Genomic DNA, 25709 nt, shown 5'->3' with positions numbered 1-25709 from the left:
TGGTGGCACATGCCTTTAATCCCAGCACTAGGGAAGCAGAGAGGTAGGAGAATTGTCATTAGTTAGAATTCCAGGTCAACCTGGGCTAGATGAGACCTTACCTTGAAAAAACAAAAAAGAAGGAGGAGGAGGAAGAAAAAGAAAGGAAGAAAGAAAGAAAATGGCCTCCTTGTGGCAGAGTATCATTACAGAAATTCCAAGTATGTCAAGCCAAGCCCTTATTCTTCCTAAAAGTTCAGCAACAAGGAGTGTGGTGGTTTGATTCAGGTGTCCCCCATAAACTTAGGTGTTCTTAATGCTAGGTTCCCAGCTGATGGAGATTTGGGAATTAATGCCTCCTGGAGGGAGTGTATTGTTGGGGATGGGCTCATGGGTGTTATAGCCAGTTTCCCCATGCCAGTGTTTGGCACACCCTCCTCTTGCTGTGGTCTACCTTATGTTGGCCAAGGGGTGTTGTCCACCCTCTGCTCATGCCATCGATTTCCCCTGCCATCATGGAGCTTCCCTTCGAGCCTGTAAGCCAAAATAAATCTCTTTTTCCCAGAAGCTGCTCTTGGTTGGATGATTTCTACCAGCAATGTGAACTGGACTGCAACAGTAAAGTGGTACCAGGAGTGGGGTTGCTGCTAGACACCTGACTATGTGGCTTTGGCCTTTTGGAGCTGATTATCAAGAGGAATGTGGGAGGATTTGAAACCTTGGCCTAAGAGATGCTTTGCAGTTCTGTAAGTACAGCTTAATGGTCTATCCTGGTCAGAGCTGAAAGACCTGAAGGCGGTAAGAACTATGGGCTGTGAGGTTTGGCCTATGGAGGGTGAGAAAGAGCTTTGCTTGGACTGGGATAGCAGTTTGTGTGAGAAGCTTGCTCTTGTGCCCATGTCCTGAGAAGTTGTGCAGGGTTGCTTTGCGTAGAAATGAACTGGTGTGTGCAGAGGGATATGGCATAGAAAGAAAAATCTTTGGGTGAATTCTTGCCCGTTCAGCTGCAACTGAGAGATTACAACCTTTGAAACTGGGCTAGCTGACCTGTGCTGGGGCAGCAAGAAAAATGTAGACTCTTTAGAAGGGGCTTGAGTGCTCAAGGAGTGTCCTGTTCTTCAAGTCTGATTTATTTCCCCCTGGATTAACAAATTGGCACCCTACCTGGTATCGTGGAGTATAAGAAATGCTGGAAAGAGGTTCATTGAGTTTGCAACACGGTCTTGTGTTTTGGAAATGGCCATGGGCAGTGTGAAGCAGGTTTGCTGGTTGCCTGTATAGAGACCACATGGGGCCATGAGGATGAACCGTGGCTTGCAGTGGAGACCCGGTGGAGATGCCGGGACCATGAGATGGCTGCCAAGGAGCTGCTGGCTCGATGAAGTTTCCCAGGACTGTGAGTAGCCTAGCTGGAGGGGCAGAATTGGAATGCCAGAGACTTGTTGCTGGTCAGAATTATTGGACTTGAAGATTTGTCACTGGTTAGAGTTGCTGGACTTGACACTACAGAGTTTGATGTTTGCCCTGGTTGTTTTAAATCTTGTATTGGTTGAATATTTCTTTGCTATGCCCAATGCCATCTTTTGCAGTGTGAATATTTATTCTGTGCCATTATGGGTTTTTTGAGGTTATTTTTGGATATTATGGCTCAGTTAAAAGATTTTGGACTATGTGGATGTATGAACATCATTGGGATTGATAAAAACTATGGGGGGCTTCCGGTTAAGATGGCAGTGTAGGTACCACGCCAAAGCAGCCTAGGGGGGAAAAAGACCAAAAAAACTCAGCAAAATACACACTTTTACTAAAAAGTGAGGTGTATAGGAAATTAAAGCGGCAGCGCAGAAGTAGAAGAGTTCCAGAACATCCAGAGCCCGCACAGGTGGGAAAAGCAGCTCCGGCAGCTCGGCCAACCACCGCGGCCGCGGCGCAGCAGAAAACCGCCAGACTCAGCTCGAGCCACAGGAAAAGCCAGGTGCGGGATTTTCCCCTCACACCGCGCTCTCCGCAACTCGGGAAACGTGAGGGGAGAGCGGCAGCGAGCAGCGGAGGAGCAGACCGCGAGGTAAAAGAACATGTGGAGCAGCGAGAGAACCAGAGCAGCCGCGGCTCCCTCCCCTCCCCCAACGCCTGAACCCAGCTCCAGCGAACACAGCAGCGGCCCGGGACTGGCCACGCCAACTTGGGCTGACAACGGGACCCAAGAAGGAGCAGAGTTCGGGAGCAACATCAGCGGCTCCAGCACTGGTACCAGCGGCCCCAGCAGCAGCAGACCCAGGAGCGGCAGCAGCGGCAGATCCTGCAGCAGCAGCTTCAGGGGGAGCAGCAGCAGTGGACACAGCAGCAGCAGCTTCAGCAGCAGTGGTGGCTCCAGCAGTGGCAGCTACAGCAGCAGCAGAGGCAGCAGCAGCGGCTCAGTTTGCCCCGTAGGAAAAGCAAGTGCCCAGCTCCAGAAATCAGAACAGCAGCCCGACGACCCAGGCAGCAACTTGACTGAGACCAAAATCACCCAAGGTAACTGGGATTGCACCAGGGAAGGGTCTCACTTGGTCACAAGCTGACTTGGATCCCTCAACAGACTAGAAATCTAAACCTCTTTGTTGATAGAGGATCTGGTCATTATAATAACTACTCTTGCATACATACTCGGGGCTGTTTTTGATTGAATGTGTACAGTGTTTAGTTAAATTTTAGAATCTACCTGTATTTTATTCCACTCAGCCTGCTTGAATACTCCTATAGCAGGCAAACTCAACCCCTAAGAACATCTTTGTAGATACTCTGAGAGTCTTAAAAGCCACACCTAATACCTTAAGGTCCTACCCTGATAATATATTACATCAAATCAATTGATACAGCTAAGAATACACAGCTAGCTAGAAAATCCAAGCATTAACTTAATCCAAGATGCAAAAATATATACATTATAACACAAGAAACACTAAAAAGCAAGACGATATAAATCCACCTAAAAGTATTAATGCATCAGAAATGTCCTCCAGTGAGAAAGAGTTAGAGGAAATGCCTGAGAAAGAGTTCAAAAGAATAATTATAAATATGTTCAAAGAGGTCAAAGAACACATGAAAACAATCAAAGAAGAAATCAAAGAGGAAATCAAAGAGGAAATCAAAGGAATCAAAGAAGAGGCAGGACACCAATTTAATGAAATAAAGAAGGCAATACAAGACATAAATAGGGAAATAGAAATAATAAAGAAAAACCAGTCAGAATTACTAGCAATGAAGAACACAGTTAATGAAATAAACAACTCTGTAGAAAATCTCACCAGTAGGATGGATGAGGGAGAGGACAGAATATCTAAGCTAGAAGACCAGGTGGCAGACCTAATGCAGTCCAACAAAGAGAAAGACAAACTTATAGAAAAGTATGAGTGGGAATTTCAAGATATTCGGGACACTATGAAAAGATCCAATATAAGAATTCAGGGCATAGTAGAAGGAGAAGAACTCCACTCCAGAGGCATAGTAGGCATCTTCAACAAAATCATACAGGAAAATTTCCCCCAAATTGGGAAAGAGGTGCCAATACAGATACAGGAAGCCTTTAGAACCCCAGCCAGACAAAACCCAGAAAGAACCTCTCCTCGCCATATTATAATCAAACTTCCAAACACACATACCAAAGAAAAAATATTGAAAGCAGTTAGAGAGAAAAATCAAGTTACCTACAAAAGCAAGCCCATCAGGATTACAGCAGATTATTCAACACAAACTTTTAAAGCCAGAAGGGCTTGGAGTGATATATTCCAAGTTCTGAAAGATAACAACTGTCAACCAAGGTTACTTTATCCTGCAAAGTTATCCATTCAAATAGATGGAGAAATAAAGACATTCCATGACAAAAGCAGGTTAAAGGAGTATCTGAAGACAAAACCAGCTCTACAGAAAATACTTGATAGAATCCTCCATGCTGAACAAAAGGAAAAGCACACATATAAGGAACCTAGAAAAAACCAGCTATACTCAAATACCAGTTAACAGAAGAGAGCACAGGTAGAACAAGTAACACACACACACATACACACAAATGGCAAACATAAATACACACCTTTCAATAATATCTCTTAATATCAATGGTCTCAATGCCCCAACGAAAAGACATAGATTTGCAGACTGGGTTAAAAAGCAGGATCCTACAATTTGTTGTCTCCAAGAAACTCACCTTTCTACAAAGGATAGACATTATCTTAGAATGAAAGGTTGGAAGACGGTGTTTCAAGCAAATGGGCCTAGAAAACAAGCAGGGGTTGCTATCCTAATATCAGACAGGGTAGACTTTAGTCCGACGTTAGTCAAGAAAGATAAGGAAGGTCACTTTATATTGATTAAGGGCACACTCCAACAGGAGGACATTACAATCCTAAACATATATGCACCTAACATGGGGGCTCCAAAATTCGTCAAACAAACACTATTAGAACTAAGGTCACAGATAACACCAAACACAGTGGTGGTGGGTGACTTTAACACCCCACTCTCCTCAATTGACAGGTCATCCAGGGAAAGAATAAACAGAGAGGCATCTGGACTAAATGAGGTCATAGAAGGAATGGACCTAACAGATATATACAGGACATTTCATCCAAAGGCTGCAGAATATACATTCTTTTCAGCAGCACATGGAACATTCTCTAAAATAGACCATATATTAGGACACAAAGCAAATCTTAACAAATTCAGGAAAATTGAAATAATTCCTTGCATTCTATCTGACCACAATGGAATTAAACTACAAATCAGTAGCAAGAAAGGCTATAGAGCATACACAAAATCATGGAAACTAAACAATACACTACTAAATGATGAGTGGGTCAATGAAGAAATCAAAAAGGAAATCAAAAAATTTATAGAGTCAAATGATAATGAGAACACAACATACCAAAATCTCTGGGACAGAATGAAGGCAGTTCTAAGAGGTAAATTTATAGCCTTAAGTGCCTATATTAAGAAATTAGAAAGGTCACAAGTAAACGACCTAATGCTTCGCCTTAAAGCCTTGGAAAAAGAAGAACAAGGCAAACCAAAAATCAGTAGACAGGAAGAAATAATAAAGATTAGGGCAGAAATTAATGAGATAGAAACAAAAAGAACAATCCAAAGAATTAATGAAACAAAGAGTTGGTTCTTTGAAAGGATAAACAAGATTGATAAACCCTTAGCAAATCTGACCAAAAGAAAGAGAGAAGAGACACAAATTAATAAAATCAGAGATGAACAAGGTAACATCACAACAGATTCCAGAGAAATTCAAAAAATCATAGGGACATACTATAAAAGCATATACTCCATAAAGTATGAAAATCTGAAAGAAATGGATGATTTCCTTGATCTATATGACCTACCTAAATTAAATCAAAATGAGATTAATCACTTAAATAGACCTATAACAAACATGGAGATCTGAACAGTTATCAATAATCTCCCAACTAAAAAAAGCCCAGGCCCAGATGGATTCACTACTGAATTTTACCAGACTTTTAAGGAAGAGCTAACGCCATTGCTTCTTAAGCTTTTCCAGGAAATAGAAAAAGAAGGAATTCTACCAAACTCCTTCTATGAGGCCAGCATCACCCTGATACCAAAACCAGGCAAAGATAGAACAAAAAAAGAAAATTACAGACCAATCTCCCTCATGAACATAGATGCAAAAATTCTCAACAAAATATTGGCAAACAGAATACAAGAGTATATCAAAAAGATCATTCACCCTGACCAAGTAGGCTTTATCCCAGAGATGCAGTGATGGTTCAACATACGCAAATCTATAAATGTAATACATTACATAAACGGGTTGAAGGACAAAAATCACATGATCATCTCATTAGATGCAGAGAAAGCATTTGACAAAATCCAACATCCCTTCATGATAAAAGTCCTACAGAGACTGGGAATAGAAGGAATATATCTCAATATAATAAAGGCTATTTATGACAAGCCTACAGCCAACATATTACTAAATGGGGAAAAACTGGAAGCTTTTCCACTAAAATCAGGAACAAGACAAGGGTGTCCACTGTCCCCACTTCTATTTAATATAGTTTTGGAAGTCTTAGCCATAGCAATAAGGCAAGAGACACACATAAAAGGGATACAAATTGGAAAGGAAGAAATCAAGTTATCATTATTGCAGATGACATGATTCTATACATAAAGGACCCTAAAGACTCTACTAGCAAGTGGTTAGAGCTGATCAAAACCTACAGCAATGTAGCAGGACACAAAATAAATACACAAAAATCAGTAGCCTTCATATATGCTAACAACAAACACACAGAGGATGAAATCAGAGAATCACTCCCATTCACAATTGCATCAAAAAAAAATAAAATACCTTGGAATAAACCTAACCAAGGAAGTTAAGAATCTATACAATGAGAACTTTAAAACACTCAAGCGAGAAATTGCAGAAGACACTAGAAAGTGGAGAAACATCCCTTGTTCCTGGATTGGAAGAATCAATATCGTGAAAATGGCAATCTTACCTAAAGCAATCTACACATTTAATGCAATCCCTATCCAAATTCCAAAGGCTTTCTTCATGGAAATAGAAAAAACAATCCAAAAATTCATTTGGAATCACAAAAAACCTCGAATATCTAAAATAATACTGAGCAACAAAAAAGAGGCTGGTGGTATCACCATACCTGATTTTAACCTATACTACAGAGCCATAGTAACAAAAACAGCATGGTACTGGCACAAAAACAGACATGTAGATCAGTGGAACAGAATAGAGGACCCAGATGTAAGCCCAAGTAGCTATAGCCACCTGATATTCGATAAAAATGCCAAAAATACCCATTGGAGAAGAGACAGCCTCTTCAGCAAATGGTGTTTTGAAAACTGGATAAATATCTGCAGAAGGATGAAAATAGATTCTTCTCTCTCGCCATGCACAAGAATTAAGTCCAAATGGATTAAAGATCTTAACATCAGACCGGAAACTTTGAAACTGCTAGAGGAAAAAGTAGGGGAAACCCTTCAACATATTGGTCTTGGCAATGATTTTCTGAATACAACCCCAATTGCTCAGGCAATAAAACCACAGATTAACCACTGGGACCTAATGAAATTACAAAGATTTTGCACCGCAAAGGACACAGTGAAAAAAGCAAAGAGGCAACCTACAGAATGGGAAAAAATCTTCGCCAGCTACATATCTGATAGAGGATTAATATCTAGGATATACAAAGAACTCAAAAAGTTAAATAATAAGGAATCAAACAAGCCAATCAAAAAATGGGCTAAGGAGCTAAATAGAGAGTTCTCAAAGGAAGAAATACGAATGGCATATAAGCATCTAAAAAAATGTTCTACGTCACTAGTCATCAGGGAAATGCAGATTAAAACTACATTGAGATTCCATCTCACTCCTGTCAGATTGGCCACCATCATGAAAACAAATGATTATAAATGTTGGCGGGGATGTGGAAAAAAAGGAACCCTTCTGCACTGCTGGTGGGAATGCAATCTGGTCCAGCCATTGTGGAAAACAGTGTGGAGGTTCCTAAAGCAGCTAGAGATTGATCTACCATATGACCCAGCTATAGTGCTCCTAGGCATATATCCAAAGGACTCATCTCATTTCCTTAGAAGTACATGCTCAACCATGTTTATTGCTGCTCAATTTATAATAGCTGGGAAATGGAACCAGCCTAGATGTCCCTCAACAGATGAGTGGATAATGAAGATGTGGTACATTTATACAATGGAGTTCTACTCAGCGGTAAAGAAAAATGAAGTTATGAAATTTGCAGAAAAATGGATGGACCTGGAAAGTATTATACTAAGTCAGGTAACCCAGGCCCAGAAAGCCAAGCGCCACATGTTCTCTCTCATATGTGGATCCTAGCTACAGATGACTGGGCTTTTGCGTGAGAATGAAAATACTTAGTAGCAGAGGCCAGTAAGTTGAAAAGGAGACATAAAGGGTGGAGAAAGGAAGGGAGGAGGATACTTAATAGGTTGATATTGTATATATGTAATTACAATGATTGTAATGGGGAGGTAATATGATGGAGAATGGAATTTCAAACGGGAAAGTGTGGGGGTGGGGAGGGAGGGAATTACCATGGGATATATTTTATAATCATGGAAAATGTTAATAAAAAAAAAAAAACATTCTGTAATTTCAAGGTTTTAAGATTTATTGCTGGTGTGGATTTCACACAAATGGTGGTATAGAAATAATTTCCAGAGGCACAGTATGAGAAAATATAGAACAGATACTTTCTGTTTAATCCTGTAATGTCTTGTTTATACAAGAAAGATTTTATTTCAAATATTTAAAGTTTGCCTCTGGATTTTGTCTTGTTCAGACTTCTTTGTTATAAGTTTAAAATATTCTGGTTTCATGCCATTACATTAGGTTGTCTGCCGATTATTGTATTTACAGATAGTTTAAACAGATCTTGTAAAAACGTAGACACTGTCTGTATTCGGATATTTTTCATTTTCAACTATGGGGACTTTTAAAGTCAGACTGAATGCATTGTATTTTACATCATGTATGGATATCAGTTTATGGGGGCCAGGGACGGAATGTGGTGGTTTGATTCAGGTATCCCGCATAAATTTAGGTGTTCTGAATGCTAGGTTCCCAGCTGATGGAGATTTGGGAATTAATGCCTCCTGGAGGGAGTGTATTGTTGGGGGTGGGCTTATGGATGTTATAGCCAGTTTCCCCATACCAGTGTTTGGCACACCCTCCTCTTGCTGTGGTCAACCTTATGTTGGCCAAGGGGTGATGTCCACCCTCTGCTCATGCCATCAATTTCCCCTGCCATCGTGGAGCTTCCCCTCGAGCCTGTAAGCCAAAATAAATCTTTTTCCCAGAAGCTGCTCTTGATTGGGTGATTTCTACCAGCAATGTGAACTGGACTGCCACAAGGAGTCTCTGAGGTTTTGAGAGCTTGCCAGGTACTAAGTACTAAGCTGGGCTATTTTGCACAGGTTATTCCAGTTAATCACCACAAAAGTCCTGCAAGGTGGACACTATTATTCTAATCTTCATCAACAAAAACAGAGACAGAGTTTAATTTATCTCTGTGAAGCAACTGCAGACTCTGAATATAGAATCAGAATTCTCGCTCATGTCTCATTCATTTACATTCACGTTTACACACCCACATGGTTCAGCAGTGATTAAATACTTCCAATGGCTAGGAATAAGACTCAGTGGGTGAGGATCCGAGTTTGGACCCCCAGCACCCACATAAAGCCAGACTGATAGTGTACATCAGTAATCCCAATGCTCCTGTGGTCAGATGAGAGGCAGAGACAGGGAAATCCCTAGGAGCCCGTGTCTGACTAGCCTGGTGGACACAGTGGTGAACAGGAGTCACTGCCTCTCAAGGTGGAAGGGACGACCGACATCTAAGGTTGTGCTCTGTCTTCCATATGCACACCATGGCAAGTGTATACTTCACCCCATACAAACATATACCCATGTCTTATGTGCACAAAAATAGTTCTAGCAAGTAAAAGCATCAAGCAATATAACAAGCACAGAGACAGATGTAAAAATAACCAGATACTCACTTGTTGGCTAAAAAGGAAATTGTTTTGGAGTCATGTGATGGCCCCTGTGTGCTTATCCCAAATTCCAAGCTGTTTTCTTACAAAGGGAAACATCGTGAATATAAGGTTTACTATCCCCAAGGAAATGATAATTTCATTGCTACATATATTCATATCCATAAACTAGATTGAATTCAGCACCATCCAATAAGGAAAGTTAAAAACTACCTTATGTACAAAGGGATTTAGTACTGAGACTGATTACTAAGGTATAGATAGGGAGGGCTAAAAAAGCAAATGGGACAAGAGGGTCGGTATCATTGTACCCATTTGGCCTCCATGTGAATTCTCTACCTTCCTATGTGCTCAGAAACCGAGTGGTACAACTATCCCACCAGACTCCCTTGACCTCTGGCTTCTGATTGGTTTGGGCCAATTGGAAGCACTGGCAAGAAAGAGCTGGAAGGGAACGGGAGGGAGAGGCCAGGGAACTTTCCCGCTGGGCCTCTTCTGGTGGCCTGTCAATCTGTTGGGCTGCTGAAGTTGCCACTGCACCTGCTAAAAGTCCCCACAGACACTACTGGGATGTTCTCCTGTCACCTCCTCCTGCTGCCGCCCTGGCCACTGCTCAAAGCACTGCCAGGAGCAGAAAGCTTAATAGTGGCTCGTTTGCTCCCATTTTCTAGTCTCCTGCCAGTGCCTTACGTTGGCAGAGCATAACCGGAAACCAAGTGACAAGGGATTCTGTGACATGTACGTAGCGCACAAGTTTCTCAGCCGCACATAACTAATGCAAGTACCTAATAGTATTTGTGGGGGTTTTGTTTGGTTGGTTGGTTTTGTTTTTTGAGGTAGGGTCTCGCTCTGGCCAAGGCTGACCTGGAATTCACTATGGAGTCTCAGGGTGGCCTCGAACTCACTGCAGTCCCCCTACCTCTGCCTCACGAGTGCTGGGATTAAAGGGGTGCATCATGGAGCCGGGCATGGTGAAAAACTTTTGGTAGATCCTATTATGCCTACACATCTGTATTAGTCATCTTTCTGTTACTGTAACAAAATACCTTAGAAAACCAATGTACAAAGAGAAGAGATTTGTTTTTCACTCCCACATTCAGTCCATAGCCAATGGGCCCCATTGCTTTTGGGCTTGTGATGCTGTGGCATGTTGTGACATGAGCAACCAGCGAAGCAAAGCTGCTCACCTTGTGACCTCGATGTGATTGCTTAACCCGCAATACCTTCCAAGGACTCACCTCAGATGGCCTAAAACCTCCAACCAGACTTTACCTCTTAAAGATTTCCATCACCTTCTGGTAGCACCAAACTACAACCCAAGCGTTTAACAGACCTTTGGAGTACACTTACCCATATCACAACATTATCCTTGCTGTTTTGTTTAATTTCTGCTTTTGAGATCTACCCATGTTGATACATGTGGCACTAATTTATTCACTTCAACTGCAATGCTGCACTCAGTGGTGGTGTTTTGGCAAGGGAGCTAGTGAAGAGAGCCACACAGATGCTCCCAGTGCTGGAATATGAGTTATAAAGATAATACAGGGCAGGCTACAAACAGTGGGCAAAATTGGACAGAAGGAAAATGTTTCTGAAAGCTGATCATTCGCTCACTCAGCACAGATTCACTGAGCTTCCACCACTTTCTAAGCATTGTGCTTAGCACAAAAGACAGGAAATCAAATATGACCTGGTGCCTGCTCTCTAGTTGCTAACGCAACATTCAGGGTTATACGTACTATATGCAAGGTATGACTGGGATGATGTGGAGACATGGAGCTCAATAACTTTTTTAAAAAACCACAGAGAAGCCGGGCGTGGTGGCGCACGCCTTTAATCCCAGCACTCGGGAGACAGAGGTAGGAGGATTGCCATGAGTTCAAGGCCACCCTGAGATGACAGAGTTAATTCCAGGTCAGCCTGAACCAGAGTGAGACACTACCTCGAAAAACCAAAAAAAAAAAAAAAAAAACCACAGAGCAAGTTCAGGTACAGATTTAGTTTTTTCTAAATAAATGGAATACCATATAACAAATGGAATAGAGAAGTAGAGTGAAAAAATTACACCATGACCAAAAGGCTGATGTTTAAAATGTAAAGTAGTTCAGTGCTAGAGAGATGGTGTATTGGTTAAGATGCTTGCCTGCAATGCCTAAGGACCCATGCTTGACTCTCCAGGTCCCACATAAGGCAGACGCACAAGGTGACACAAGTGTGCAAGGTCACACATGCACACAAGATCACACATGCACACAAGGTGGCACATGCACACAAGGTCACACATGCACACAAGGTGGCACAGGCGTTTGGAGTTTGATTGCTCTGGTTGGAGGCCCTGGTACACCAGTTCTCTCCGGCCACCAGCCCCCTCTCGTAAAAACAAAATTACTGGGCTGGAGAGATGGCTTAGCAGTTAAGCGCTTGCCTGTGAAGCCTAGGGACCCTGGTTCGAGGCTCAATTCCTCAGGACCCACATTAGCCAGATGCACAAGGGGCGCACGCGTCTGGAGTTCGTTTGCAGTGGCTGGAGGCCCTGGCGCGCCCATTCTCTCTCTCTCTCTCTGCCTCTTTCTCAAATAAATAAATAAAAATAGATTTTAAAAAATTACCAAGAAAAGAATATAAAGTGGTTCAATGTTTTAACAAAATTATCAACATCATAAGTAAAATAACCATGAATTAACTTGGAATTTGTCTAACATGCCAAAAATTTATTTAAAATTATTCAGCAGCTTTCCTAATAAAACTTTAAAGTAAAATGATCAATAAACTATTTTATCAGGATAGAGACCTGGGTGTGGTGGCATGCTCCTTTAATCCCAGCACTCCAGAGGCAGAGGTAGGATTGCTGTGAATTTGAGGCCAGCCTGGAATTACAGAGTGAGGTCAGTCTGGGCTAGAGTGAGAACTTACCTCAAAAATAAACCAACCATAGCCAGGCGTGGTGGTGCACACCTTTAATCCCAGCACTTGGGAAACAGAGGTAGGAGGATTGCCATGAGTTCAAGGCCACCCTGAGACTACATAGTGAATTCCAGGTCAGCCTGGACCAGAGTGAGACCCTACCTCAAAAAACAAAAAAAATAAAATAAAATAAACCAACCAAGAAACAAAAAAAAACCTTCAAACAAGCATCAAATAAATAAAATTATTAAATACATTTCCATCTAAATTAAGAAACAGGGGCTGGAGAGATGGTTTAGTAGTTAAGGTGCTTGTCTGTGAAGCCTAAAGACCCAGATTCAACTCCCCAGAAGCCACGTAAGCCAGAGGTACATGGTGGTACACGCATCTAGAGTTCATTTACAGTGACTGAAGGCCCAGGCCTGCCCATTCTCCCTCTCTCTCTTTCAAATAAGTAAATAAACAATAGTTTTGTTTTTTTTTAAAGAATTAGGTTCCAGGCTGGAGATATGGCTCAGTGTTTAAGGTGCTTGCCTGCAAAGCCTAAGGACTGAAGTTTGATTCCCCAGTACTCATGTAAAGCCAGATGCTGAAGGTGGCACATGTGTTTGGAGTTCGTTTGCAGTGGCTAGAGGCCTTGGCATGCCCATTCTCACTCTCCCTTCTTCCTCTTTCTCTCTCTCAAGTAAATAAATAATATTTCTAAAACAGAGTTAGGTTCCACTAGTACGTATTTTCTTTTGGAAGTCTTCAATAGCACAGTAAATTGAAAGAAAGGAAAAGGGGGCTGGAGAGATGGATTAGCAGTTAAGGCGCTTGCCTGCAAAGCCTAAGGACCCATGCTTGACTCTCCAGGTCCCACGTAAGCCAGATGCAAGGTGACGCAAGTGTACAAGGTCACATATTAGCACTAGGTGGCACACACATCTGGAGTTCGCTTATAGTGACTGGAGGCTCTGGCAGGCCAATGTTCTCACCTCTCCCACTCTCACTCTCTTGCATGAAAAGAAAAAAAAAATAATAAAAAAGAAAGGAAAAGGTCTGGGAGGTGATTCAGTGATGGGCCCTTACCTAGCATGCATAAGACCCTAAGTTTGACCTCAAGCTCTGACAAAAAAGAATAATAATAATAATAATTAGAAATTCTAGAAAGTATCACACTGTGTGCTAGGATATTAGAAAACTAATTCTTAAGAGTTTTGAGACAGTGTTTCCATAAATATTTGCAGTTTGGATAAGTTGATGTTGAATCAATGGCTCTTTGTTAAGGAAAGAAAAGAGTTACTCTATACGTACACCACCTTTTATAATCTAATAACAAGAGGAGCACACATTGCCATTCAATTCTCTTTGCTTTAAGAATGAAAGCCTATAAAGAATGGTAATACACTGAAGTAATCTGCATTTGCTTCGACTATTATATTTAGAACAGGATTTTTAGAGCTCTGATTCATGAACTACAATTGCATCCTTCACTAATCCCTATGGTTATTACTATATCTCCAGTCAATTTTTCTACAAGTTTGGGTAGACTGAACTCTGGAAATTCAGTAGTGTGTGAATGCACAAATTTTCTACCATTGCTAGGTTTTTATTATTTTTAAAAAGCCCTTGTTAAATCAATAAATGAAAGTGGGAATACTTATTTTTTAATTTTATAACTAACATAAAATTAGCCACTTAAGCAATTTTAAGTGCTTTTACAATGTTGTACAGCCCTATTTATATTTCTGAAAGCCTTTCTTGCCCAAATAAATACTCTGGTCCCATAAAGCAATGACCCTCTCATCTTTACCATCCCAGATTCCTAGTGACTCCTAATTTATTTTTGATTTCTCTGGATTTGCTTATTTTAGATAGTTTATATATGTGACAGGTCCTTTAGTGAGTTAGGCAACAGATAATTCATAAAGAGTCATATATATTAATAATTAGTTATGGAATATTAATGAAATCTAAATTAGAATAACATATCCTAGATAAATATAATAACATGGTATTCTAGTTATTAATCTGACATAATCTACATGAAATAATGTGATGTGTTAAAACAGTGAACTTTCATGGCCCAATCACACTCCAAAAAAATAGCATAGGGTAGGGTTAGGAAGATGGCTCAGTAGAAAAAGGTAATTGCTTACAAATCCTGCCAGCCTGGCTTCAATTCCCAAGCCACCCATGTAAGTCAGACTTACTGGTCTCACTTCTAGATACTTACAAAAGGCAAATGTGCATGTAAAATATTAATACAAGAAGTGATATACAGACAGGCATGTAGCTCAACAGCATAGAGCTTGCCTATCATGCAGAAGGCCCCATGTTCAAAAACAAACTAAGGGCTGGGGGGATGGCAGACTGGTCAAGGAGCTTGTCTGTGAAGCCTAAGGACCCAGGTTTGATTCCCCAGTACCCATGTAAGCCAGATGCATAAGGTGGTGCATGTGTCTGGACTTTGTTTGCAGCAGCTGGAGGCATGGATGCACCCATTCTCTCTCTCTCACTTTTTCTCAAATAAATAAAAATGTTAAACAAAAATAAAATGAAATAAAATAAAAACCTCAATAGCAAGTAAATGTTCCAAAACTCTTAAAACATAAAACAACAAGAAACACATAGATGTTTATGGTTGCTTTGTTGTATGCTTATTGTGAATTTGTCCAAAGTGAACTTTTTTTTTTTTTTTGAGGTAGGGTCTCACTCTAGCCCAGGCTGACCTGGAATTCACTATAGAGTCTCAGGGTGGTCTTGAACAAAGTGAATCTTTAATTGAAGACCTGAAGAGGTCTTCTCATCAGGTGCATATTTTAGGAAAGGAGGACCACCCACCAGGGAGTGTAACATTGTCATTGATGGAGAAGGGGGAAAAAAAGACATCAAAATAGAAAAGGGACTAGCTAGAAAGAAAGGATTTAGGGGAAGAAAGACAAGGGAACAGAGACAAAAGACGGTAACAAGAAGGGGATTATGCTGGGCGTGGTGGTGCACGCCTTTAATCCCAGCACTCGGGAGGCAGAGGTAGGAGGATTGCCGTGAGTTCGAGGCCACCCTAAGACTCCATAGTGAATTCCAGGTCAGCCTGGGCTAGAGTGAGACCCTATCTCAAAAAAAAAGAAGGGAATTATAATCAAAATACATTATGTACATGTATGAAAATTGTCAAAAAGTTTAAAAAAATAAGCCGGGCATGGTGGTACACACTTTGAATCCCAGCACTTGGGAGGCAGAGGTAGGAGGATCACTGTGAGTTCAAGGTCACCCTAATACTACACCATGAATTCCAGGTTAGCCTGGGCTAGAGCAAGACCCTCAATAAACAAAAACAAAACAAAGTTTAAAAACTAAAATAAACCAGGCATGGTGGCTCACATCTTTAATCCCAGCACTGGGCAGGAAGAGGTAGGAGGATTGCCGTGAGTTCAAGGCCTGGTGACAGCCATCTTGGTTAATCACATAATGGCAGATGGCAATGGCGTGCATTTACATGGAAGGGCTCACATCGTGAACACAAGAAACCAGAAAGCTCCACCATGAGGCCAGGCTCAGGTTTTTTCTTTTCTTTCTTTTTCTTTTGGCACATGTATGTGTATCTCCATACATGTGGGCCCACATGTGTGTGCAAGTGCACATAAGTATGTAATGTTGGAAGTCTTCCCCAATTGGTTTCCACCTTTTCCATTGAGCCAGGCTATCTCACGGAACCCAGCACTCACTGATTAGGCTGATCTAGCTGGCCAGCCTGCCAGGGGTCTTGGTATATCCCTACCTCCCAAGTGCTAAGATTACAGGCGTGCACTGTCACATGCAACATTCTTGTGGGTGCTGGGGATCCAAACTCCAGTTCTCACCCTTGTGTTGCAAGTGAGCCGTTGCCCCAGCCCCAGGCTCAGGTTTGTTTTTTTATAAATTTTTTTTTTGTTCATTTTTATTTATTTATTTGAGAGTGACAGAGAGAGAAAGAGGCAGATAGAGAAAGAGAGAGAATGTGCGCACCAGGGCCTCCAGCCACTGCAAACGAACTCCAGACGCGTGTGCCCCCTTGTGCATCTGGCTAACGTGGGTCCTGGAGAATCAAGCCTCGAACCGGGGTCCTTAGACTTCACAGGCAAGTGCTTAACCACTAAGCCATCTCTCCAGCCCCCAGGCTCAGGTTTTTATAACAACCATCACCAGGAGCTACCAAAGAGTTCCCACAAGAAAAACCTTAATTTCTTGCAAGAATGTGTCTTCAATTAATCTAAGGATCTCCCACTAAGTCCTGTTTCTGTGGGGTTTTGTTGTTGTTTGTTTTATTTTATTTTCTGTCGACTGTGTATCCATTACACCATCCAAGCTGGTCTTCAACACCAAACTTTTCCTTCCTCAGCCTCCCAAATGCTGAGAGGATAGGCATATACCACCATGCCTACTTCTTTTTAAAAATCTTTTAATTACTTATTTTTCTGCACATGTGTGTATATGGGTGTGCCAGGGTCTCTTGCCTCTGCAAATGAACACCAGATACTTGTGCTACTTTCTGCATCCAGGTCACATGGGTGGCTTGGGAATTGAATCCTGGCTGTTAGGCATTGCAAGCAAGTGCCTCCAACTGCTGAGCCATCCTCCAAGCCCTTCTTGCCTCCTTCTTAAAGGTTCTCACCATGTCATTCCTGCTACACTTAGCACCAAGCCTCCAAATAAGGATCCTTTGGGGACAGATCACACCCCAACCAAAGCAGATGACACATCTGTAGCTCCTCTTTTCCCTTGATCTCTGTGTGTTTACTGCCCATTTCCTTTTTTAAATTTTTTTAAAAATTTATTTATTTGAGAGCGACAGACACAGAGAGAAAGACAGATAGAGGGAGAGAGAGAGAGAATGGGCGCGCCAGGGCTTCCAGCCTCTGCAAACGAACTCCAGACGCGTGCGCCCCCTTGTGCATCTGGCTAACGTGGGACCTGGGGAACCGAGCCTCGAACCGGGGTCCTTAGGCTTCACAGGCAAGCGCTTAACCGCTATGCCATCTCTCCAGCCCCATTTCCTTTTTTTAAACTTTGGATTGACAACCCTTGTGCATATAGGCAATATACCATGATCATAATCTCCTCCTACCACTCTTCCTCCCCACCTGAGATCACCCCTCCACCGAATCTTTTCTTTCCGAGCATGTACTGCCCATTTTCAACCTGGCTCGATTGCTAAAGCTTTGCAGTAAGTGCTTCATGGGCCCTGCGCTAGCCCAGAAGTGTCACAGTCTACCTCAAGCCTGCTGATTCCATTACATTTGGTACAAACCCGTTGAAATATGAACATGTTATACAAATGTGACTGATAAACGTACTGGGACCTCTAAGTGACTACAAAGAAAGTGTCCTTTGGTCTCAAAAAAGACACAAAGTTAAAAATGTCTTCTGGGGCTGGAGAGGTGGCTCAGTGGTTAAGGTGCTTACTTGTGAAGCCTAAGAACTCATGTTTGAATGTCTGGGTCCCACATAGCCAGACACGCAGTGACACAAGCATGCAATGTTGCATAGGTGCCACAAGGGGGCGCATGCATCTGGCGTTCGTTTGCAGCAGCTGAAGGCCCTGGTGTGTCCATTCTCTCTCTCTCTCTCTCTCTCTCTCTCACACACACACACACACACACAAAATAAATGTTAAAAAATATATTCTGTTGAGCATGGTGCACATACCTTTAATCCCAGCACTTGGGAGGCAGAAATAGGAGGATCACCATGAGTTCAAGGCCACCCTGAGACTACATAGTGAATTCCAGGTCAGCCTGAGCTACAGCGAGACCCTACCTTGAACTGACCCCCCCCCCAAAAAAATTCTCTTGTTAGGCTATCTCATGACAATGTGATGTTTGGAGTACTTAGCCATCTGGCTTCCATGCACAAAAGCCAAGAGAAGTTGAGAAATCTCATTCACTCTGTGTCCTGGTATCAATGAAACCATGAGTTAACCAAGTCTAGAATTTCTCTGCCTCCAAACTTCATGTTATGTAAAAAAACAAAGTCTTTAATTTATAAGCAAGGTTAAGTTGGTTTGTGTTAATTGCTACTAAAACCATTCCATTACAGCCCATATAAAGGTTTCCCTGAAAACACAAGAAGATATATAAAGATTAAACCAGGATTAAGAAAATTGAGACACAATAGGGACTACCTCAAGAAATAAACATATCTCAGAACACATGTAAACCAGATGCACAAGGTGGCACTTGCATCTGGAGTTTGTTTGCAGTGGCTAGAGGCCCTGATGTGCTCTCTCTCTCTCTCTCAAATAAATAAAAAAAAAATTAAAGAAACAGATAAACATAGAAAAACCTAGGACCAGATGAATTCACTACTGAATTCTGTCAAACTTTTGAAAATAACCTAATACCAACTCTTCCCAAATTATTTCACAAAATATAAAGCGAAGGAACATTCCCAGATCCATTCTACAAAGCCAGTATCACCCTGACTCCTAAACCAGATCAATAAACAACAAAAAAGAAAGCACAGACAAATTTCTCTGATGAACATAGATGCAAAAATTCTCAACAAGTTTCTCACAAACCAAATTCAAGAACATATTAAGAAGAATATCTAGTATGACCAATGGACATTCATAAAGAACGCAGGTTTGGGCTGGAAAGGTGGCTTAGTGGTTAAGGCATTTGCCTGTGAAGCTAAGAACCCAAGTTCGATTCCCCAGTACCCACATAAGCCAGATGCACAGAGTCGCACATGCATCTGCAGTTTGTTTTCCGTGGCTAGAGGCTCTGGTGCCCCCATTCTCTCTCTCAAATAAATAAATAAATAAAAATAATAAATAATGCAAGTTTAGGTCAACCTACATAAATCGATAATTGTAATAACCATACAATGTACATATCAACTTAAAGATAAAAATCACAAGGACAGCCAGGTGTGGTGGTGCACGCCTTTAATCCCAGCACTCGTGAGGCAGAGGTAGGAGGATCGCCATGAATTTGAGGCCACCCTAAGATTACATAGTGAATTCCAGGTCAGCCTGGACTAGAGTAAAACACTACCTTGAAAAAAAAAAAATCACACAAACACCTTTATTTATTTATATTTTGTTTCTCTATTTTTAATAACATTTTCCATGATTATAAAAAATATCCCATGGTAGTACCCTCCCTCCTCCCCCCCTGTTTTCCCCTTTGCAGACATCTTTACCAATGCAGAAAAGGCCTTCAACAAAGTCCAGTGAAAATCCTGGAAAAGTAGGAATATATGGGACATACCTCAAGATAATGAAGACCACAACTACCATGACTTTGCCAAGATTCAACCTTTCTCTTCCTCCACCTAAAAAATTGGCAATAAAAATCCTTGGCATGGCAACGAACAAGGCATTTGACGCTACACTACATCATAAGTGCCAATATCATCGACATATGCGTCTAACAAGCTAAATCTGTTAGGCACTCATTGAAGGTTACTAGCAGTCACTGGCACAGTGGCCTCTCATCATATTAGCTAAATCATAGCTCACAATTGAATGCTTACAGATACTTCTTCTCAGTCTTCCCTCCAACTATGTCTGTGTTATTTTGACCCACAAAGCATTGTTTTAAGATATTAATGAATTAGGCTGGAGAGATGGCTTAGTGGTTGAACGCTTGCCTGTGAAGCCTAAGGACCCTGGTATGAGGCTTGATTTCCCAGGACCCACATTAGCCAGATGCACAATGGGGCGCATGTGTCTGGTCTGGAGTTCTTTTGCAGAGGCTGGAGGCCCTGGCACACCCATTCTCTCTCTGTCTCTCTCTCTCTGCCCCTTTCTCCCTCTGCCACTCTCAAATAAATAAAAATAAACAAAAAATTTTTAAATTAAAAAAGATATTAATGAATCAATAAAATTGGTTGATTTCATAAGAAAATCTTGTTTCAAACTCCTCTTGAAAAATAACATTTGTAGCATTAGGCAGTAGCAACTGGTTTAGTAGGGGCTTTACATAACCAGTAAGCTCCCCGTGGCCCATAGTATTCCCATTTGCCTCAGGTTCTGCCCATTCATTCTCTCTATGGCTATATGAATATATAATTTCTTGTTACATTGGTAACATACTGCCGGTAATAATACATCAATGTTATTTTATCCACACAGATCAGGATTAAAGTTGTCGTTTAATAACATCACTCCCCCAGTACACTTTCTGAGGAAGAGATTCGAGTCACAGTTATCAAGCGGAAACTTTTGCACAACCCCAGATATGCCCCGGGTGTACGTCCTCCAAGTGAAAACCAGTTGTTAACACTATCATGGAGGAAAGCAATTTATCTTAACATGAAACACAGCAATTCCCATGGGACTCTCTGGATCCAACAGGAATAATGCATTCTGAAAGCCCTTTGTAGTTCCCGAAAGCCCCTTGACACACTCTGTGACCTTTAGGTAAAGAGTCCTTCAGCAATTGCTTCTTAACGTCACTGCACACATTGTGCCTTAGCCACATGACTGATAGTGTCCTGTGGTGCAGAAAGAGGGCCAAGGAGAAAAACAATTGCCGGACATAGCAAAATGGGCTCTTCTGTGTCACCCTTCAGAATCGAACAAGAACTCCATCAACTTCGTCCACATCCCAGGGAGGTCATTTGATCCAGCTCATGCATTGCCATCTCTCCACAATATCAAGGAAAAAAATTTAAAAAAGTGCCCATCAAGCAAGTAAGGTGGGTATCAGAAGAAGGTTATTAGAGCTCTTCCTGCACTAATTACTAGGCTCCAGCAGTATCTTTCATCTTCAAAGGTACTAATCACAGGTAATAATCAACCCAAGCATCTGGCCCTAAAATTAGGTGCCTGCAAAGATGCTTGAGAACTCTGCTGCTAGGAGACAGTTGACAGAGGCAGACTGTGGTAGCCAGATTCTTTCATCTGCAAAAATACAGACTCCTTTGAATAACAGAGGTTTTAGGTAAAAATATATGTGGTCATAAAAACAATCAAACTGTTAAGGAAATAAAAGAGAATCTGCACAGTTTGGGCCTTGCTTGGTGGGAAGAGGGCACTCAGCTCTAGAGATTCTCTTTGATGAAGGTACAACCATCTTTCAGAGGAGAAAGAATTATCTTTGCAAGGTACTGAAATAATTAGACATACATATACAAAAGAAATGAACATCAACATGCACCTCATACCTTATACAAAAAGTATCACAAACCTAATTGTAAAATGTACAACTACAGGACTTCTAGAAGAAAGTGTAGGAGAAAAATCTTCAAGACTGCTGTCTGGTGATGAATTTTTATATGTAATCCCAAAAAAATGATAAATTGAACTTTATAACAATTTAAAACTTTTGTTTTGTAATTAAACTGTTGAGAGAAAAAAACTAAAAATTAGGGAAAATACTTGTAAGTTACACACCTGTTAAAGATTCATATTCAGAACATACAAAGAACCCATAAAATAACAATATAAACTTAACAACCCAAGTAAAAGTAAACAAAAGAGGGAACTGGAGAGATGGCTTAGCGGTTAAGCGCTTGCCTGTGAAGCCTAAGAACCCCAGTTCGAGGCTCGGTTCCCCAGGACTCATGTTAGCCAGATGCACAAGGGGGTGCACACGTCTGGAGTTCGTTTGCCAAGGCTGGAAGCCCTGGCATGCCCATTCTCTCTCTCTCTCTCTCTCTCTCTCTCTCTCTCTCTTTGTCACTCTCAAATAAATAAATAAAAATGGACAAAAGAGGGTTGGAGAGATGGCTTAGCAGCTAAAGCACTTGCCTGTGAAGCCTAAGGACCAGGTTTGAGTCTCCAGGTCCCATGTAAGCCAGATGCACATGGTGGTGCATGCATCTGGAGTTCATGTGCAGTGACTACAGGCCCTGGCATGCCCATTTTCTCTCTCTCTCTCTCTCAAAAATAAATAAATATAAATCTTTTTTAAAAAATAGACAAAGAACCCAGATATAGTGCTGCATATCTTTAATCCTAGCACTCGGGAGACATAGGAGGATCACTGTGAATTTGAGGCCAGCCTGAGACTACACAGTGAATTCTAGATCAGTCTGAGCTAGAGTCAGACCCTACCTCAAAAAAAAAAAAAAAAAACCAAAAACATGGCAAGGCTGGAGAGATGGCTTAGTGGTTAAGTGCTTGCTTTTGAAGCTTAAGGACCCCCATTCGAGGCTCCATTTCCCAGGACCCACACTAGCCAGATGCACAAGGGGGCACACATGTCTGGAGTTCGTTTGCAGTGCCTGGAAGCCCTGGCATGCCAATTCTCTCTTTCTCTGCCCCTCTCTCTCTCTGTCTGTCTCTCTCAAATAAATAAATAAACAAAAAGCAAATAAACTTTATAAAAAAAAAAGAAAAAATGGCAAAAGATCTTAATAGACATTTCAACAAAGAAATATATGGGTGTATGCTAGAGAGATTGCTCAGTAGTTAAGGCCTAATGACCAGGGTTCAGTTCTCCAGTACCCACATAAAACCAGATGCACAAAGTGGTGCATGCATCTGGACTTGCTTTGTGGTGGCTGGAGGCCCTGCACACCTATATTCTCATTCTCTCTCTCTCTCTCTTTCTCCTTTGCAAATAAATATTTTTTTTAAAAAAGAAAGAAACATATGGATGGCATAAGCCATATGAAAAGATGTTCAATAGCATTTACCATTAGGAAAATTAAAACCACAATCAAAGCCAGGCATGGTGGTGCACACCTTTAATCCCAACACTCGGGAGGCTGAGGTAGGAGAATAGCTGAGTTCAAGGCTATCCTGAGACGACATAGTAAATTCCAGGTCAGTATGTGCTATGTTGAGATCCTACCCCCAAAAAACAAAAACCCACAATTAGATACTACTACATACCTAATAGAGCAGTTACTTCTCAAAAAAAAAAAAAAAAAAAAAAAGCAACGAAGATATAGTTTGGCTGGGCGTGGTGGCGCATGCCTTTAATCCCAGCACTCGGGAGGCAGAGGTAGGAGGATCACCATGAGTTCGAGGCCACCCTGAGACTACAGAGTTAATTCCAGGTCAGCCTGGACCAGAGTGAGACCCTACCTCGAAAAACCAAAAAAAAAAAAAAAAAAGATATAGTTTGGTGGTACAGCATGAACAAGAGCTGCAATTTGATCCTCAGTAACACCACAGGCATGCACACACATGCATGCACGTGCACACACACACACACACACACACACACACACACACACACACGCGCACACACAATCTAAGGAACAATATCCTCTGCTCATGCCATCGTTTTCCCCTGCCATCGTGGAGCTTCCCCTTGAGCCTGTAAGCCAAAATAAACCTCTTTTTCCCACAAGCTGCTCTTGGTTGCATGATTTCTACCAGCAATGCGAACCTGACTGCAACACTATCAAAAGTGCTTTAAGATGGCAACCATAGGAAAAATAGGGTGAGGATCACATGGGAACCCTGTGAATTATCTGAAACACTTCTATAAATAAGTAGTGGATCCAAGAGAAATAATTTGCCAAAAAGAAATAAAAGAATAGGGCTGGAGAGATGGCTTAGTGGTTAAGGCACTTGCCTGTAAAGCCTGAGGACCCATGTTTAACTCTCCAGGTCCCACATAAGCCAGATGCACAAGGTGACCCAAGCACGCAAGGCTGCACATGCACACAAGGTGGCACATGCATCTGGAGTTCTATTACAGTGGCTGGAGGCCCTGGTGTGCCAATTCTCTCTCTCTTAATCTTCTCTCTTTCTTATGCACGCCCATGCTCTTGTTCTCACTCCTCATAAAAATAATGGGGCAGTCATGATCTACTTATTTGTGAGCATTCAGAATTAATGCATCCCCAAAGAAAGGCATAAATGCTTGTACCACAGGAATGAGTTGCTTCTGGTCTGATTTGTTTTTAGCCTAAAGCTATTTGCTCTTGCTGGACTTTGCTTTTCTGCTGCCTGGGCTGTTTCAAAATGTCAACTTGCCGGCAGCAAGTTCCCACTGCAGTTGAGCCTGCCTTGGACAATAGTCCCTCCTGAGGTCCCTCCATCATGTCGTGTTTATTCACGTTAGACTTGGGATTTTATTCTTTGGGATTTTATTCCTTGAGCTCTGTTTGACCATATTCCCCAACTGAATGAGGAAGACTAATGGCATCTGAACTGGAGCAAAGGCTATCACATTATTTTTCTTTCTCAAATCAGGTGACTCCTGTGCCTCAGCCTCTATCAACTGCTGCTAAAGACACAAATAATAGCCACAAACATATCACATTAACTGAGTCAGAAAAAGAAAAATCTGGGAAGCTATACATTACATGTACTTAATGCAGATCAACAATTAACATTTATTCATTTATTTCAGAGCAAGAGGGTGGGGAGAGGGAGAACTGGTGCACCAGGGCCTCCTGCTACTGTAAACAAACTCCAGACACACATGCCACCTTGTTGTCTGGCTTTACATGGGTACTGAGGAATCAAGCCCAGGTTATCAGGCTTTGCAAACACATGCCTTTAATCATTGATCCATTGATTCTCTGGCCACAGATCAACATTTTTTGTTTTAATTTTAAAAATAAATTTAAATTCTATTTACTAGAGATTCAACCTAGGCGTTTTGAATAGGCTGGGTAAGTGCTCTACCACTGTGCCACATCCCAGCCCTAAAACTGATAAATATTCAATGTTTCTAACTACAAACGGGGGATATACAGCTGAAAGGACATGATTTGTTTTTTCTAGCAGTGCTAAGGACGGGACTTAAGGCCTCACATATGCCAATCATAACCACTGAGCACAGCCCTAAACCCAAAGGACAGGGTTCTTCATTTGAATGAATGACTCACAAATGGTGACAGACAGCCTAGGGTTGTGAGGTGACGTTAAAAAAAGAGAGAGCTGACCATGGTGGTGTGCACCTTTAATCCCAGCACTTTGGAGGCAGAGGTAGGAGGATCATTGGGAGTTTGAGGCCATGCTGAGATTAAATAGTGAATTCCAGGTCAGCCTGGGCTAGAGTGAGATACTACCTTGAAAAAGAGAGAGGGAAAGGATCTAACTGTTAAAAGAACTTAGAATGAGAAGAGAGTCATTGTGAACTTGAGATAAATAATATTTGAGATGGACCTTAAGTAACAGTGAGGATTTCTTTAAATAGAAAACATAGGAATGGATATTTTAAATTTAATTTTATTTGTTAAAAATATTTTGTTTTTATTTATTTATTTGACAGAGAAAGAGGAGGGTGGAGAGAGAGAGAGACAGAGAGAATGGGCACGCCAGGACCTCCAGCCACTGTAAAGGAACTCCAGATGCCTGCGGCCCCTTGTGCATCTGGCTTACGTGGGTCCAG

This window comes from Jaculus jaculus, chromosome 4 (assembly GCF_020740685.1).
Source record: "Jaculus jaculus isolate mJacJac1 chromosome 4, mJacJac1.mat.Y.cur, whole genome shotgun sequence".
NCBI lineage: Eukaryota > Metazoa > Chordata > Mammalia > Rodentia > Dipodidae > Jaculus > Jaculus jaculus.
Note: the sequence above shows the minus strand (reverse complement) of the source record.